The sequence below is a fragment of the Tursiops truncatus genome, chromosome 9 (assembly GCF_011762595.2).
Source record: "Tursiops truncatus isolate mTurTru1 chromosome 9, mTurTru1.mat.Y, whole genome shotgun sequence".
NCBI classification, from domain to species: Eukaryota; Metazoa; Chordata; class Mammalia; order Artiodactyla; family Delphinidae; genus Tursiops; species Tursiops truncatus.
The window spans coordinates 55,362,112-55,378,570 of record NC_047042.1 but is presented as its reverse complement, the minus strand read 5'-3'; the positions used below and the strand labels follow the sequence as shown (position 1 = coordinate 55,378,570).

The window sequence follows — 16,459 nt, the reverse complement described above, 5'->3', positions numbered from 1 at the left end:
CTGCAACAAAAAGAATAAAACACCTAGGAATAAACCTACTTAAGGAGACAAAAGACCTGTATGCAGAAAATTATAAGACACTGATGAAAGAAATTAAAGATGATACAAATAGATGGAGAGATATACCATGTTCTTGGATTGGAAGAATCAACATTGTGAAAATGACTATACTACCCAAAGCAATCTACAGATTCAATGCAATCCTAACAAACTACCAATGGCATTTTTCACAGAACTAGAACAAAAAATTTCACAATTTGTGTGGAAACACAAAAGACCCCGAATGGCCAAAGCAATCTTGAGAAAGAAAAACGGAGCTGGAGGAATCAGGCTCCATGACTTCAGACTATACTACAAAGCTACAGTAATCAAGACAGTATGGTACTGGCACAAAAACAGAAATATATATCAATGGAACAGGATAGAAAGCCCAGAGATAAACTCATACACATATGGCCATAAAGGAGGCAAGAATATACAAGGGAGAAAAGACAGCCTCTTCAATAAGTGGTGCTGGGAAAACTGGACAGCTACATGTAAAAGAATGAAATTAGGACACTCCCTAACACCATACACAAAAATAAACTCAAAATGGATTAAAGACCTAAATGTAAGGCCAGACACTATCAAACTCTTAGAGGAAAACATAGGGAGAACACTCTAAGACATAAATCACAGCAAGATCCTTTTTGACCCACCTCCTAGAGAAATGGAAATAAAAACAAAAATAAACAAATGGGACCTAATGAAACTTCAAAGCTTTTGCACAGCAAAGGAAACCATAAACAAGACGAAAAGACAACCCTCAGAATGGGAGAAAATATTTGCAAATGAAGCAACTGACAAAGGATTAATCTCCAAAATTTACAAGCAGCTCATGCAGTTCAATATCAAAAAAAACAAACAAACCACCCAACCCAAAAATGGGCAGAAGACCTAAATAGACATTTCTCCAAAGAAGATATACCGATTGCCAACAAACACATGAAAGAATGCTCAACATCATTATTATTAGAGAAATGCAAATCAAAACTACAATGAGATATCACCTCACACCAGTCAGAATGGCCATCACCAAAAAATCTAAAAACAAATGCTGGAGAGGGTGTGGAGAAAAGGGAACCCTCTTGCACTGTTGGTGAGAATGTAAATTGATACATCCCCTACGGAGAACAGTATGGAGGTTCCTTAAAAAACTAAAAATAGAACTGCCATTTGACCCAGCAATCCCACTACTGGGCACATACCCTGAGAAAACCATAATTCAAAAAGAGTCATGTACCACAATGTTCACTGCAGCTCTATTTACAATAGCCAGGACATGGAACCAACCTAAGTGTCCATCGACAGATGAATGGATAAAGAAGATGTGGCACATATATACAATGGAATATTACTCAGCCATAAAAAGAAACGAAATTGAGTTATTTGTAGTGAGGTGGATGGACCTAGAGTCTGTCATACAGAGTGAAGTAAGTCAGAAAGAGAAAAACAAATACTGTATGCTAACACATATATATGGAATCTAAAAAAAAAAAAATGGTCATGAAGAAATCTAGGGGCAAGACGGGAATAAAGACGCAGACCTACTAGAGAATGGACTTGAGGACATGGGGAGGGGGAAGGGTAAGCTGGGACAAAGTGAGAGAGTGGCATGGGCATATATACACTACCAAATGTAAAACTGATAGCTAGTGGGAAGCAGCCGCATAGCACAGGGAGATCAGCTCGGTGCTTTGTGACCACCTAGAGGGGTGGGATAGGGAGGGTGGGAGGGAGGGAGATGCAAGAGGGAAGAGATATGGGGATATATGTATATGTATAGCTGATTCACTTTGTTATAAAGCAGAAGCTAACACACCATTGTAAAGCAATTATACTCCAATAAAGATGTTAAAAAGAAAAAAAGTCTACAAATAACAAATGCTGGAGAGGGTGTGGAGAAAAGGGAACCATCCTACTCTGTTGGTGAGAATGTAAATTGGTGCAGCTAGTATGTAGAACCGTATGGTGGTTCCTTAAGAAACTAAAAATAGAGTTACCACATGATTCAGCAATCCCACTCCTGGGCATATAACCAAAAAGATGAAAACTCTAATTAGAAAAGATACATGCACCCCAAGATTCATAGCACCACTATTTACAATAGCTAAGACATGGAAGCAACCTAAATGTCCATCGACAGATGAATGGATAAAGAAATGTGGTACATATATACAATGGAATATTACTCTGCCATAAAAAAGAATGAAATAATGCCATTTGCAGCAACATGGATGGAACTAGAGATTATCATACTAAGTGAAGAAGGTGAGACTAAGACAAATATCATATGATATCACTTATTTGTGGAATCTAAAAAAATGATACAAATGCACTTACTATATACAGAATGGTCTTGGGCAAAATAAAGACAGTCATCCCAGCTTCAGAAGTGTTGCCAGCCTTGGCCAAGTAAGGCTGCAACCAGTGGGTGAGTAGAGTGGCCACTAGAATGGGCACAGGACTAAGTAATCAAGAGTCTAGGATTCTGGGTCCAGTGCCCTTAACCTGCTGAGTGATGTTGATGTGCAGTCAGTTGGCATCTCTGAGCCCACATTTATTCATCTGTAAAGCCTAAGTGTTAGAATAGATGACCTCTAGGATCCATCATAAGTCTAGGCTTATAGGGTTCTGGTGACAGCTACAAAAATCACTGCATTGTTGGTGAAAAAATTTTGATTCTCCACTTAAAATATGAGCAGAAAAATTATTAAAAATTTATAAATGTAAAGCTCTCAAGGTTGAGTTCAAATTCCCATTATTTCCCAGTAATGGGAAAATACACATTTCATTACTGACCTACTCTTGTATTGAGTAGGACTACTAATCCCCAGAGGAATAAGGTGTATAGAATCTTTATGGGGGGGGAATGCCCTTTGACAATACTTGAGAGAACTTTCTCTTGTAGTTCCATTTTATTTTGAAGGACAATGGCATACATATTCAGACATTCTACAGGACAAATGATTGTGTTTCTTGAACAAATAGTGGCATTTACAAGAGGAAAGGGGTTGACATAGATTAAGAGAAACCTGAGACATACCAAATGCAATGTATCGATCCAAACTGTAAGGGACCATTTTTAAGACAATCAAGCTTTATACTGTTATTCATTCTTGCTTATTCTGTTAGGTGTCCTAGCGGCCTTGTAGTTTTTTCTAAGTACTGTACTCACTTATTGGATTAGGGAGTCATACTAAAATACTTATGAGTGATTTGATTGTGTCCCTTGTTCATGGTCTTGCATTACCATCTTATATATTTGTTTTTCTGGGTAGCAGCTCCGTTAGTGTTAGTGTGAATATGGTCATTCATAGATTATCTGAACGTGGATTATCCACTTTGTGGATGGTCTGGGACAAAGTTTTAATCCAAAATGGCTTTTTCTTTCATTCACCAAGCAAGTGTGACCAAGTAATACAAGTATATTTTTAAATTAGCCTAAGAAAAATATCACTGACTGCATCTCAAAGATCAAACTTTAGAACCCCCGCAGTTTTGTGTCATCTCCCCACTGCTTCTCTCAAATTTCACATCATTGTTTAGGTTCCTCAGAACACAGAGCATGTATGTGTGAGTACCAAGGACAGGGGGTGAGAGGGAGAGAGGGAGGGAGGGAGGGAGGGAGGAAGGGAGGGAGGAAGGAATGACAATACAAAGACACATCATAGAAGCAACTGGGAACTTGATACTCCAAGACCAAATAACCAGCCACGGAATTTCAGATGGTATTTCAGAACCCTCCATTCGAGGGAAAGACAGGAAAAGAATTTATGCTTTGGCTCCCAACCCCATTGGTCAGAGATTGTCCTATGGGGCACTAACTGCCCTGCACTTGTAGGTCACACCTGCATAGGCACTGAGCAGTTCCATGTCTACTCCCTTGATAGAGATGTGCTGAGTAGGAGGAGAGGCAGGGACTGTCAAGATGCACCTGAATGAAGCCAGTTGAAGCCCATGTGGGTGAGTCTGAGAGGCTCCGAAGTAATGTGTAAGGCAGTCTGATGCACATAAATATTGAGAATTGACTATTATATGGCAAACTATGATCTTTTGGAGTTGTCAATGCAGAAAAGTGGATAATTGAGGCCTAAGAAAATAAAGGACACCTTTCACCTAAGAGGCCTATATTTGGAGTTAAAGAAAAGTTTTGGAAGCATGAATTATCTAATTTCCTCAGCTCCCAGTTTCACCTTAGGTGTATAGTATCATTAGCACATAATATCATTTTAATTACTATATTATTAAAAGTGGAGAAAGTGGATTCTAGGGGCATAATAAAAATTGGGAAGTGATTCATTATTATCATTGTTTCAAAGTGAAAGGGTAGATATTTATCCAGTTAAATTTCTGGAAGTAGTATTCTAAAATTCATTTTCATTATGAAACTATCTTCTTGTTAAAAAAAACTTCCATTGTTTTCATAATTTATGACTATTAACTAGAAAAGTATTAATATTATTGGGCTGGCCAAAAAGTTCTTTTGGGTTTTTCTGTAACATCCATAAAATATTATAAAACATTTAAAATACTATGAATTATATTTGCTGTATTTTATGAAGTTGAATGCTTGGGAAAAGTATATAATTTAACTGAGTCAATAGTGATATATCACCTTCTTGGTCATCACACACCAAGTTGATATAAAGATTAAAAATATTTTTTTCTACTCCTATGGGGTCTATGATCTGGTTAGAGAGACAAACACATATATAAAGCTGAAAATAAGTGTTTTCACTGATTCACTTTGAACCTTTCCAAGGGAGAATGATGTCTGGGGGGCACTTGGGAGGGTAGTAGCAGTACTGATGGTGGTGATGGCTTCATGAAAAAATTGGTCTTGGAGGATTATGATTTTGATCAGAGAGAAGTGAGCCCTCTGTTGAAACCAAATAAGTATTACACAGATACTTGGATAAAAAGCAAGATTATTTCTCCTTGGAATCCTACTTGTAGTTCTGCTTAGTCACTTTTATGTTACTAAATTATCTATATACTAATTGCATATTGTTGAAGTTTCCCCTTGGAATACAAAACAGTCCTCAGCAGGCCTGTGAGATGATTTTCTTCCTTACAAGTTCATTCCCAAACTAGGAGCACTTCATATTATCTTTAAAGAAATTCCAACTCGTTCACTGAGAGCAGATTCCATGCTGCTGGGGTTAATGACAAGGGAGCATGCTCATGGGATTCCATCATAAGTGGATCGTCTGGATCTTGAGAGCCTAGTCTCTAGAGCAAGTTTTCTTTAAGATGGGTATGTAATTCAACCACCTGTGTGTTTAAAATGCAAACAATTGGGCTTCAACTCAGACCCACTGAATCAGACCTTTTTCCATTGAAACCAGGAAAACAGATGTATTTTTTTCAATTTCTCCAGATTATTTTTGTGTATGCAAAAGGTTGCACACCTTTACTCCACAAAGGAGTTGATCTGAAGGTGTAGAGAGGCAGCTGTTTTACATGATCCAATCTGGCTCTTCTGCTGATGTGATTTTCCCCAAATTTCCTTGGAAAGTTAACTGCAAAGGATACTTGGCTCCTCTCAGGGAGTGGGGTTGCCAAGGGAGCCAGGAATCAGGACTGGCTCTAAGAACTTTGGGGACCAAGGAAGGAGCCTCCTGACGCATGGCTGGATTTGTATTTAACTTTGCTTTTTCCCTCTTCGTTCCATATCTGTGATTTAAGAGCTGAAAGAGGAAAAATTATGGCTACTGACTCCAGACAGGGAAACGTATTTAAATGATTGTAAAACCAACAACTCCAAATCCATATTCTTGTTCTCCTTTTCACCCCTGTGAACTTCTGTGTGGGATATGAAAATTTCTAGTGTTCCTAGCTGTCATCCTGGGGATCTCCCTTCACTGACATCCTGGTAATTATCTTTGCTTCTCCTTTTTCTTGGATTGTGTGTCTTCCTCTTTCTTGGTTTACTCCCTCAGTGTGGTGGAGCACATCATCCAGTAGCTTCCTCAGAAAGAGTGTATGTGATGTAAACTCTTTGAGAGGAAAAGAATAACTCGTTCAAGACCGATATCCTACAAATTGACCTCCCAGCAAGTGTTGACTTCCTTCAAAGCCCAGTTTAAACAAGGTGTGCCTTGTGCTTCTGGCAATCAATTCCAACCATCAACAACATTTGGATCCCAGTTCCCCAATCATTCCAGAAGGGCTGGTGCTTCACTAACTATAAGGTCCACCACTACTTGCCTCTTCATACAGCTGCAACCTCCGGGCTTGGATCCCAGCACCCTGATCACTCTAGGGGAGGGGCTGGTGCTATCTCCAGTAATGTCTTGGCAGAAGAAGGCTGGAGATAAGTTTCTGCCAAGTACCATTACCATTGTATCCTTGCCTCTGATTACACAGAGAACGTATTGATGCTTCCCTAAGTATGCAGTTTAAAAACTCCAAAGCTGAAGTATCTGAGTACTTTCTCCAGAGTCTGACATCTAGCTCTGTCAGACCATGCTCTTCCCAGAGTGTGGTGAGCAGTGGGAGAACATCACACTAGCTACTGATGCTTTCACCATGAACTTCCCCAGTGAACACTGCTCCAGCAGCACTGGTGTATATGCTGTCTAGACATGTGCCATTGTTTGCACAGTATCTTGAACATGTGAAAAAGTCTCTGTTCTCCTGCTCCTGTCCCATCCTCACTATCCCCACCACCCACACCACTCCTACCATCTAACTGATAGTTTGGCTGGGTATAAAATTCTGAGTTGAAACAATTTTCCCTTTATAATAAGTAAACAAATTAATCCATTGTTTACTCAATTCTACTGTTCAAGAGTTCAATTCCACTCTAATTTCCAGTCTTTTGTGTCTGAACTGTTTGTTTTCATTTTTGTTTATGTGACCTGTCTGGATTTTGTTTGGTTGTTTTTTTCTCTCACTCTTTTCTTTATTTTTGGAAACTTAGAATCTTCTCTCTGAGCCACTATTCTGAAATTTTACACTTATATACCTTGGCATGGGTATTTTTTAATTTATTAAAAATAGATTAGTTGTTAGGCCCTTTCTACTTAGAAATTCATGTACTTTGGGTCTGGAAATCTTCCCTTGAATTATTTATTTGATGACATCCTCTATTTTATCCAGGTCTTCCTTTTATTCAAATGTTGGATCTCCTGGACTAATCCTCACTTTTTTTCTCCTCTATTTTCCATTTCTTTGTCCTGTCCTCAACTTTCTCAAGATTTCCTCAATTTTGTCTTCAAATTCTTCTTGTGAATTTTTCATGTCTGCCATTATAATTTTAATTTCCAAGAGCTCCTTTTTGTCTTCTTTGTTCCTTTTATATAGATACCAGTTCATTGTTTTATGAAGCATCTTCTTGGTTCTCTGGGTATATTAATGAGTTATTTTGTTGTTGTTACTTTTTTTTCTTCTCCCTGCATTATAGTCACTATTCTCTGTGTCTATTTTGATTTCTGTCTTTCATATTAGAAGTTTCCTCACATGTCTATTGATCCTTAGCGGAACAATCATGTTTAAGGTGGAGCCGTAATGACCTAGTTGGAAGCTTTACATGGAGAGGTTAACTCTTTACGTGGATAGCTTATAATTGGTTTATCATGTAAAAGAGCTTGTGATTAAAAAAAAGAAGAAATAACCTCCTCCAAAAATGTGCACATAAAAATAATTCTACATTCATGTTTAGGGGTTCACAGATTAAGAACTCCTTAGTTATTTAAGTAAAAATGCTCATTGCTGTTTTTACACCTTAGAGCTAATTAATGAACAAATACTTTTATAGCCTTTTCTTGAATACCTCGACTAAGGTAAGCCCAGTATAAGCCAAGTCAATCTATTTTTATCTTGGAACAGCTCTATTATCAAAAAGATATTCTTTGAGCCAAAAGATGTCTCTCTGTTACTTCTATCCTTTTGTCTTATTTCTTCTTATTGTATACATTAAAATCCAGTCAAAGGATTTTTTTTTCTACTTGGAGCTTTTTAACATAATTGATATTAAGCATATCAGTAATTTAACCTTTGTGAGCTAGCACTATAAAGCCAATACCTCAGTTTCCTTGAAAATAACTGGAAAAAAAGTAGAAAATAATGTATCCTCCATTGAGTCTTTCAAGAACAATCCTGGATTACTAGGTGCTTAGACTTGTATTCTGTTGAGATGTAAAGATCCAACTGAAGTATTTAGAGAGCATACATTCATTTATATTGGGAAGCGTTAACTGCTGGGAGTGGGTGGCAAATCAAAACTAGATTTGGTTAAGCTGGGAGCCGGAGAAGAGCCTGCATCAGCTACACTTTGGGAGTTTTGAGACAGAGAGACTTATCCAGACAGGTCAGACCTTTTAATTTCAATTCTCCAGTGACACCAGGAAGCAGCTTTTAACATTTTACAATAGCATAATACATGGCTTTATTCCCTATCTACCTTACAGTAACAGGGTTAAGGAGAGAAAGCCTGTTCTTTCACAGCCACTCCACACAAATCCTGGAGTACAGACGTTATGCAACAGGGTGTCCAAGGAGCTTAGTAAATCTTTCGCAGACAACAAAAGCCATTTGTTCCTCCTACATACAGCCAAAGAGGAGCTATGACAAACAGTCACCAATACATAGGGGTATATTGCTTTGGCAGAGGCAGAAAATTCCCAACTTTCAAAAAACCACTCTTAAGCTACCATCTTGTTCCCTGAAAAGCCAGTTCTTCCACACATCACCCTCAGAGTGGAATCAAGACTCCTTTAAGCTTTCTCTCTCACATTTCCTCCCTAGCGTTAATATCACAAAGGTGGATGAACTTCCAGTCTCTAACCTGGCTCCACCTCAGCACCTAGCTCTACCCCAGCGCCTAGCTCTCTTGCCTTTGAGTGAGGACCAGCCAAGAATGAGCTCAGCTGGAGAGAATGTGCAGGGAGCTTGGGAGCCAGGAAGCCAGAGGCAGAACAAACTCTCCCTCCCGAGGTGATGGGCTCCACAGCTGTCCCAGGCCTCAGAGCCCTGCAGTGCCAGTCAGGAGGCTGGCTCTGCCCCGTCTCCTCCTCTACACTCCTGGCAAGGGGTCTTTTTGTTGTTATTCCTCCTCCTTCTCTCCTGATTCCAGGCCCGGTGTTTGCTTATCTTGCAGCCAAAGATAAATTCCAGGCATTCAGAGGGTTACTCTAAATATCGGAATAGAGCACTGCCTAGGGAAAGGAATAATTTGTCTCAGGAATTGCTTTCCTGTTTGCTTTTTCCTTCTTAGCTCATTCTCACTAAGCAACGCAGTGCACATGGATTCAAAGGATCTCAGATTGGAAAAGTATCATGAAATGCATTGAAGCCTAACCCCACTTCATCCTTGGACCCCATATTCACACCATTCTATATCTATTTTCCCTCCCTTGACATCAAATTTACTGTTTCCCTAAGAAGTGACCACATTTGCAGACAGTGCTATTAGAATCCTCTTCTTCTACTGAATTCACTGAAGACATCTGAAAAGAAAAAAAGTCAAATTTGTGGGTGTGTATGCTGTGGACAGGAACTTTCTCCATTTCTGGTGTTTGTGTTCAAATCAAGAAATCATACAGCTTGGGAAGTCTTCCTTCAACTTATGGTATATTAAAAAAAAATTAGGAAGACATTGGGATTTACCCCTTTAGAGGATCAGGACTGAAAACAAAATGCTAAAGGACACTGTTGAGTTTTAGAGTCGTGCTCATTTTCGGAGAGTCCAGCAGAGACAGTGGAAGACAAAAAGGTTACTTACTGCCTTCTGGAGAGGTCATTTGACCTAGCAAATACCATATTCCACTCCAGCTCAGTAATGAGCCTTGTGCGTTCAGTGGCTTATTAAATGCAAAACATGTACAGTCTTTACTGAATAATAAATAAAAGCAAACAACCCCTGAATCTGACTAGGGAGAGAGAGGAGAGACAGTGAACATGGGACACAAGCTAAAGGTAAAACATGGTGCAAAGCCAGAGGTGTCTGTTGGCTATCCAAACCTGGGGCTCCACAAAAGGTGACCTCAAGACAGGATGAGCAAAAGGGCTCAGAGGGGCACACTGGGGGTGTACTTGGAAGTCAAACCACACTTGCAAGATAAGGATGAACACGATTTGTTACTGGCTGCAAATAATTGGATCTCTACTACACTGAGAATGAATGTAGAATTGGGACAGTCTCTGCTGCCCAGGCGTTCAGCATGCCAATTAGAAAACCAGGGGCAGGGACAGCATCCGAAGGTGCCACGTAGCTTTATGAATGTTCCCCTGTCTCTGGACAGACAGTTTTGGGCCTTGGTGAGGACATAATGGATGGTGACTGAGCTTCATGCCCTCCTCAGCACAGGAGGTGATGCCCACAAAGCCAAGGACCAGGAGGAGCACATGGGGGTTGGGGAATGGACATTTTCCTTCTGTTCTTAAACCATTCAGCGAACAGCTGGGTACCGAGAAAATGAGCAGGTGATTTCAGATTTACGAAGCTGCATCCTGACACCCTAGGAAGAGCCTTTGCGGACAGAAGGTGGGAGGCTGACAGAGATAGGTAGATGTGGGCATCTGAACCCAAAGCACTAGCTCTGATTACATATGGACCCTTGAACCAGCTGCTAGAAAGGGCTGCCATGGTGCCAGTAAACTGTCCCTCTCTCAGCAGGAGAAGCCAGGTAAGGACCACCATTTGTTGAAGATTTCTGTTGAATAAGTAAATTCTTGAATTGAGAATGTGATTTAAAATTTCTGCTGGCAGTGTTTCCACTGGTGGTAGGGTCTCCAAATCATCCCCCACCATTCCCTTCCTGTGTCAGTGAGAACAAAGATGGGAAGAACAAAAGGTAGGAGATGTGCAAAAACTGTCACACTGAGAAAGCCACATCATATTAATTTTATAACAATTCCAGTATTTGCAAAGGAGTGTGGAACATGAAACTAGCTAAGTGGCATAAGTGTTACTGTTCACAGATATTTCCTGCTCCTCCCTGAGAGGATTGTATTTTCTTACCCATTGATATTAAACTTGGGCAAATGACGTGCTTTCCAAAATAAAATGAAAGCAGAAATGATGTGAGTTATGTGTCACTCCATGCAAAAGCTTAAGGGTCAGTTTAAGATCTGTCTCTTTTCTCTCTGAAAGGACATTGTTCCAAACAGAGGCTGCTCCTTCACTATGGGTCCCTGGAATGGAGGTGATGTGAAGCACAGATGGATCTGGTCTGGAATGGACATGCAGCCTGAATGAGAATTAAACTTTTGATATTATAAGCCACTGAAATTTGAGGATCTTTTGTTCTAGCAGCATAACCTGGCCTATACTAATTAATACAAAGTACCCTTAAAGGATAAACATCAACTTTGTTCTTGATATGTAATATGTGTATATTAATTTAAAAGGTTGGTAAGAACTACAGCAAAATAATAGTGATTATTTCCTGGGTTGGAGATTATGATCTTTTTCTACTTTATGCTTTTCTGTAATTCCTAAATGTCCTACAATAACAAATATTATTAAGAAAAACACAAATATTATGTTCTTTAAAAGGCAAGGTATCAATCCATGCCTAGATGGAAAGTTCTATTGTGAGTCTCACCACTGACCCTAAAGTATGGGAATTTGGGTGACAAGTGTAGCATCTTTAAAAGTATCCCTAAGATCGGCATCATTAACCCCAGCCGACCTCCTGTACCCTTTCATCCTTGCTTCCCCTCAGCCCACAGTCCTCAGCACATATTCCTCCAAGCTGGGACTTGACTACAGTGTCCTGAAGTCCCCATCTGCAGTGTGGTGGTACACAAAGCTAACAATCACTTAGCACAGCAGAACCTCCATCCTTCTTGGGAGCTCTGCGGACATGTCCTTTTCTTGTTTCTCATTTATGACCATAGAATGAAGGAACTTTTTTTCTAAGCCCTATTCCTTCACTATCAAATGCAAAAAAAAAAATGTCTAACTGTGAGTATGGGTATAGAGGTTCCTGCAGATTTATCAGGAAATTAATAGTGTATCCCAGAATTAAAACACCTTTGTACCCCTACTTGAAAAGCCCAAGAATGAGGCCATGACCTTCTAATTGTGGTGGGTATTCTGATTCACCCTGATTCCATTTTAAAATCCCCCAAAATTATGTCAGTTATGTTATTAAATTCCTTCATGACTTAAGCAAGATAAGAAACACTACGTACTATAACAAACAATCCAAAAACCTTGGTAACTTATCACTATCACCGTAACCTGGTAACTTCCTAACTTATATTACAGGCTGATGTGGGTCAAGAGGCTCTTCTGGGTGGCTTTTCTTAAAGCAATGACCCAAAAACCAGATTCCTTTTATCTTGCGATACTATCATTTTCAACAATGGCACTATGGTCGCCATAAGAGGGGAAAATATTAAGTGATCATACAGGGACTTTTATGCAATACCTGGAAGTGAGATACATCATTTCAGCCCACATTCTCTTGTTTAGAAAAAAATTAGATGCACCAACCAAACTGAAAAGGAAACTGGGAAATGGAATCTTCTCTGTGCTCAAGAAAAAATAAATAAGATTGGTAAGCATACAGCAGGTCCCTGACTCAGTTTTATGTTCTAGTCATCAAATATCCATTTTATTCTTTCTCCAACACACAGAACTCGCTCACTTCTCCCAAGAGGGGCAATTCAAAGTTCTATCCTCTTGTGGAGTCCAAAGCACGAGTCTCAGATCTTTGGGAGAAGTGCAGACTTCTCCATGGAGTGACACATAACACACATCACTTCTGCTTTCATTTTATTTTGGAAAGCACGTCATTTGCCCAAGTTTAATATCAATGGGTAAGAAAATACAATCCTCTCAGGGAGGAGCAGGAAATATCTGTGAACAGTAACACTTATGCCACTTAGCTAGTTTCATGTTCCACACTCCTTTGCAAATACTGGAATTGTTATAAAATTAATATGATGTGGCTTTCTCAGTGTGACAGTTTTTGCACATCTCCTACCTTTTGTTCTTCCCATCTTTGTTCTCACTGACACAGGAAGGAAGACCAGCTATGGCTAGGGTCCACTTGGAGTAATTTAAATACAGTAAATTCAAGACAGAATAGGGAATAGAAATGCATGATCACTAGAGCTTTTTTGACAGTTCTGTCTTTTTGCCCATTTTCCAATTGAGATTCCATGTCTTTCTTTTCACTATACAGTAGCCTTATTCATTGGAGCCACTGCAAAGGCCAGATCATGAAATCTGCTACAGAGAGCTAAGGCAGAAGTAGCCCATTGCAGTAACATCAGGGAACCCAGGAACGTCTATAGTTTTATTATTCTCTTAGTCTGTTTGGGATTCTATAACAAAAATACTGTGAGCTAGATGGCTTATAAACAACAGAAATTTATCTCTCAGAGTTATGGAGGCTGGGAAGTCCAAGATCAAAGTGCCAGAAGATTTGGTGTCTTGAGAACCTGCTTCCTGCTTCCTAGATAGTCATCTTTTCACTGTGTCCTCACATGGCAGAAGTGACAAGGGAGTTCTCTGTGGTCTCTTTTGTAAGGGCACTAATTGCACTCATGAGGGCTCTACCCTCATGAGCTAAGCACTTTCCAAAAACTACAGCTAGAAATACCAACATATTAGGGATGAGTTTCAACATAGGAATCTGGGTGTGGGGGACACAAACATCCAGAGGAATTGCTATATCCAATCTATAGCAGCCATGTCCTGAGGACCATGAGTTTCTACCAGCTGTGACATGTCCCCCTGAATCTCTGGAGCCTGGGATAACCCTGCACTTGGCCCTCACGCTCTCTCATTTCTTTCTGAGGTCACCATGTGGTCACAGATCTGCAAAGCACCAGAAGTGGTGTGGCTCTTTTGTTTAACCATGATTCTAAATGTGCCTCTAGATCCTCGACTTCCTCAAAGATCAGCTCAAACCCCAAATCTTGTTTAATTCTGTCCCTGACCACCAAAACCATGGTGCCTTCTCCTCTGACCTTACTGCCTCTGTGACTTAGGAGTTGTTAAGGGCTGCTAGTGTTAACTCGTTCTAGGTATGGATCCTCTCCTCTCAGGAGAAGAAAATGAAAAGCTCACAGACTTTAATGTCATAGCATATCAGGATTTGAATCTAGGTTATGCCCTGTTCTAGCTGATGACCCTCATGTCACCATGAACCTCGGTTTTCTCATATGTAAAAGGGAGACGATGATATCAATACCTCCTAAGAAGCATTAGCATAATGCTTAGCATGTAGTAGCTGCTCAATAAATACAAGCTACTTTCTTCTCCTTCCCCCTTTCCCTGACAAATTCCATGTATTTGTATCCAGGGCACTTTTTACCCCGTAGACAGTTGTTAATTCTTTGTTGTTGATAAATGATTCTGATAACAGTATATCTGAAGCAGAGCTGAGGAAGGCTGTGGTAACAGAAGATAAATATACAACTCCATCTTTTTCATCCTCCTTTGAGATCTTTACAGTGGAAGATCTCATGGGCTCCCTCTGGTAGGATTCCTGATTGAACAATCATAGAAAATGTTGCACAAGTCATGTATTTTTCAAGACCTCTATCTGAGTCAGCCTACACTTAAGGGGAATTGGTAACCTGATCATTATCAGTGAATATAAGTGCAGACAAACCACAAGTGAGTGCAGGTTTTTTATTTTGGGTTATCTACAATACTACCTCAAATTTCCAAATCTCTGTTCTTTTTCTATTATGTTGGTGAAATACAGCAGTGAGTTTTTTTCAACACCTTGATAAAATAAGAGCATGACTCAGAATTACAATCACCTCTGGGAAAAAAACTACCAATCTAGGACACCAGTGCCCCATGAATGTCTCGAGATGTCTCTGAACAAAGTTGTTCAATTATCAAATAAGGCTGGTAAAAGTAATTTTTGCCCACAGGCTTCCTCTGACAGTATTCCTGATTGAACAATCATAGAAACCACATATTTTTAAGAGCTCTCAGACTCGGTCTACCCTTAACTCCTGGATTCTTAGTATTCATGTTTAATTTGGTTTTACACAGAGTTGGTTGTTTTGTTGGTTTGGGGTTGTTCCAGAAGAGCTATTAACACATGTAGACATTGGTGTCCACTGGAACACAACTTGAGAGAAGTTGATCTTGCCCAAACCCCTCATTTTAGAGGTGGAGTCATTGAGACCCAGAGATGTAGTCTATCTAGTGAGAGAAAATCTGAGTTCCAGATCTTCAGTGCTCCTCCTCACTTCCTGCAGTCTTCTTGTGGCAAGATGTGGATCTCGCCAGAACCTCCTCCTTTCCTCTGTGACTTTTCTGTTGTATTATTTTCTTTGTGCACGTGCAGCATGCACACACCACAAATCAGAAGAACATACTCTTGCGGCTCTCTCCTCCTTAAGTGGACAGTAATGTAGGCATTCATTCCACAGAACTAGAAACAGACAATAACACGTGAGGGGTGTTGTAAAGGCAGTATGATCAGAGGACGGCATGCCTGATTCCACTCAGGAGCTGGGTTGTGATCATTCACTCCTTCCTCATTCACTTATCCCACAAATGTGTCCAGAAGGCCTGCTGTGCCAGAAACTGTGCTAGGCACTGTGGATACAAGGTTCAATAAGACACAATCCCTGCCTTCAAAGTGCTTACATTCTAGTATGAGAAACAGGCCTGCAACAGATGAATGTAATGAAGTTATGCAGCTGCTGTGAGAGACGCTGATTTCTACGTGAGCCACAGAAAATCAGGGAAAAGTGTTTCAGGCAATGGCATTTTGAGCACCTCCAAGGAGTCACGCATTGACTATTTCCCACAGCGTTGGCGATCTTGCCTTAAGAGCTGGAAGCGTCTCAAGTTTCAATTGTTCAAATTAATCAGATCAGCAGCACAGATCATACAAAACAGGGGCTAAGGAAATGCCAGCTCTGCTTTCGCGAGTATCATGTGTCGTATGAATAACCACCTCCTCATCCCACCCCACACCCCAGACGGCACCCCACCCCCAACAGCAGCTTGCCTCGCTAATGGTGTTTTCTCAAAGCAAGTGCTAACATTGGTTTATATCCCTCGAGCACACACCAGCTGGATAGTAGGAGGAAGCCAGTTCAGCATTAAAAATTGACCGCAGATAATTTAGAGGGCAGACAAGCCACAGGCAGATAGATAACAGAGTGGAGTCCATCGTTATTTACAACCTGTGAAGAACTGTCCCCACCCACCCTGTAGCGCCATCTCCTGTCTCTGATGAGGTTGTAGTCTTGTTACAGGTCTTAATAGACCCTTTTTATGAATATATCAGTAGGAGCATAATCAAGGTCACGTGAAATTTACAGGACGTTAATGAGACTTATGTAAATTTAGACCTATGTAAATTTTAACTGGAATGCAGTTATTAGATCATTTGCAAGTGAATAAAACCTGAAATTTGCTTTTCACTTTGCAAATCATCTCACCAGCAACTGCCCACTGTAAGCACTCTCCAAAGCCCAT

General features: G+C 40.1%; 1 long non-coding RNA gene across 1 annotated transcript in view; it reads right to left on the bottom strand.

Moving 5' to 3' along the window:
* Positions 1-8,532: 8,532 nt before the first annotated feature.
* LOC109548576 (uncharacterized) overlaps positions 8,533-16,459 on the bottom strand; it is a 187,600-nt gene continuing 179,673 nt past the window's right edge. The window contains exon 5 of the long non-coding RNA XR_012333989.1: positions 8,533-9,494. This is a non-coding gene — a long non-coding RNA (uncharacterized lncRNA). The remainder of the gene's footprint in view (positions 9,495-16,459) is intronic.